Source organism: Nicotiana sylvestris, chromosome 2 (assembly GCF_000393655.2).
Source record: "Nicotiana sylvestris chromosome 2, ASM39365v2, whole genome shotgun sequence".
Taxonomy (NCBI): Eukaryota; Viridiplantae; Streptophyta; class Magnoliopsida; order Solanales; family Solanaceae; genus Nicotiana; species Nicotiana sylvestris.
Genome location: NC_091058.1, coordinates 49,310,169 through 49,312,977, shown reverse-complemented (window position 1 = coordinate 49,312,977; position 2,809 = coordinate 49,310,169). Strand labels below are relative to the sequence as shown.

The 2,809-nt window shown below is 37.3% G+C and overlaps 1 long non-coding RNA gene across 1 annotated transcript; it reads right to left on the bottom strand.

Annotated features, from left to right (window-relative positions):
- Nucleotides 1-2,236: 2,236 nt before the first annotated feature.
- Nucleotides 2,237-2,583, bottom strand: LOC138886504 (uncharacterized). Its single transcript, XR_011405298.1, has 2 exons — nt 2,460-2,583; nt 2,237-2,361 (listed from the first exon to the last, which is right to left on the bottom strand). It is a non-coding gene; the product is annotated as an uncharacterized lncRNA (long non-coding RNA).
- Nucleotides 2,584-2,809: the final 226 nt, after the last annotated feature.

Here is a 2,809-nt window from a genome sequence, read left to right as displayed (position 1 = left end):
GATGTGCTGGGTCTGAATAGTGGCATTATTAGTGCCATTGTTGCGTATTATGTATCTGCAGTAGCTTTGGAGTTTATCCAAGGGAAGATTGGCACGCGAAGGCTTGAGGAGCAGTCCCAAACAAGGAAAGCCATGGAGATGAGCATATGATGTAGCTTGATCTCGATTAAGCCTTTATTGCAACATGATATTAACGAATTTAGTGTTATTTACTTATTATTGGAAAACCCGTGGTATTCTAATTCGTTGATCTAAGCCCTTAAAATTTATGAGTTAAAAAACAAAAAGAAAAAGGCCCGAGGCATTTTCCCCTCTTTGTGGCAGTTCGTTTAGTTTATGTTATTATGTACATCCTAACTAATGAAGTGGTACGACAGTATTGTTTTCTGCAATTGTATCGTCTTCGCCGGTCTCATTCCTTTTATCTTTTAAATAGATATAAAGTAGTTTAATTCATTCAGCTCTTCGTTGAAATTGTATATAAATATTAAACCATGTAATTCTATAACATTTGTCCCTCACCCGAAGGTTCTTTACACTATTTTTTGCATATGATGCGACGCTCCATTTTGTCAAAATATGCACGGGCTCAAGAAAATCGAAACATACGTACATCCCATTTGTTTCTTTAGAACTTTATAATGATCATGTCCCCATTGATATCTCACATAAAAATGTTACAGCAACCAGGTTCATCTGTTCAAATCAAACAGAAAAAAATGACCGCCCGATACACTAAACTCACGCTATACGTAGGATCCGAGGAAGATTCGGACCACAAGGGTCTATTGTATGCAGCCTTACCTACATTTATGCAAGAGGCTATTTCCACGGCTTGAACCCATAACCTCCTGGTTACATGACAGCAACTTTACCGGTTATTGTAACATTATTGCAACTCATTAATGAATTAAATGAATCGAACTAAGATTGGATAAACCAAAATAAATATAGGACAACTGGAAGACCGAGATTCCTCTAGATAGCATGACATACGGCTTGGTATGTGTCTAAATAAGGTGTAAAAATCCAATCGATCAAAATTAAACTCAAAGTTCCTTAAATACGCATAATTTGAAGATTGAAAATACTCCATTTATCTTTTATCGATGCTAGCCTCCCCTTTGAGTAGAAACCTTGCATTTTGAAACCAGAAAACATCCAGCTAGAGCTAGCTTTAAAAGTGTGTATTCTTCTTGCATAATTGCCACGTGCAAATACCAAATTTATCTTTCGATCTTACTTGCTCACCCGAATTTTTATTCAAAAGAAACTATCAACATCCGCATTCTTAGAGCAAGACCACAGAGAACAGTGAATTCACCAACCAAAAATAAAAGAACGCCAGTGAAAACCCATAGGGTTTTATCCTCATCCAAGAGGCCCTAAAGTGCAATAGTAGCAATGAACTTGTTTTGAATAATCTTAATTGGGGACTATTGAGCCATTTTATCGACAGTTAAATGGTGATTATTCACTAAGATTAGTTCCCAGAATTATAAGTAGAATACAAACACGAGATAGAGTTAATATGAAGAGTCATTACACAGAGAAACCATCGGCCAACAGAGTTCCACCCAGATAACAAGATCCTATACTACAAAAAGTTAAAAGAGTGGTTATGTTCGGGTTGTTTGGGGGGGGGGGGTTAAAGATCATGGGTTTATGTGATAATTAGTTCTCTGCGCCTTGTTTGGTATGCGCAGTACCCAGAAAATATGGACTGTCATCACAGGTCAGCAGAGAGTAAATACAACATGAGTACATGACTATGATATCCAAAATCAAGTTCACAGTTAATAAGCAGGCAGCCTAATTCAACCCATACACAGACAACGCTAACTCACTCAACAATCGTCGTAACAAATAAGGGATGAAAACTATAATTATGTTCATACACTTCTCTCGTAAAGAAAAATTAACAACAATGTAACAAAAAGCATTATTCAACAGTTTCCTTGGATGAGCAAATACTCTTTATGCCGCGAATCTAAAAGAGCACCAAAGACATGAAAAAATAAAAAGGGACAACGACCAGTGAGCTATATACTACAGGGACATACTATACAAGAAGGTATGAGACAACATTTCTAATTATACACCCTGCCCTAGGAAAATATCTCAACACAGTTTTGAGTTCATCCTGACATTTTACCCAAGAAGGAAAAAGGAAAATAAGAGAAGAAACCTGATTATTTTGGAAAAGAAAACCTGATATTGTCTGCAGTAGTTAGCATTTCTCAACAAAAAAAAATGTTAGTTTATTCTCATAATAACCCTGAGAAAACATTAAACAAATCGATACTGCATACCTAAAATTAGTCCACTTGGTGGCCAAAACATTAGTTATCTCCGTTTGACCTGCAGATAACAGATTCAAATTGGCAAGGGTAATGAAAGTTTTACAAGCACAGATATCAATGACAAGCAATATCACGGTAAGCTGGACCATGAGATACCCAAATCATGCAAACTTCTCAGCATCTGCACAGAGGGTTCGACTGAGAGACATCCAATTGAAAGTCTAATTCCAACCTCTGGATCACGAGAGATACCAATTTAGAGCCTTCGCAGCTCTGCCAAAACTTCCTTGTCACCTCCTAGAATGCACCCATTCTTGCAGAAAGACTTGTCTATACAATTCAACCGCGCATTAGACCCTCATGTCAATATTAAGCATCTTTTTCCAAGGAAATAACACGTGGACTAAACTCAGGGGCCGGGAAAAATCTCTCCTATCATCTTCAAACCTGTCTATGTGGCACATAGCCAGCCCCAACCTGAATAAAGGATAAGTACTGAGTAGATT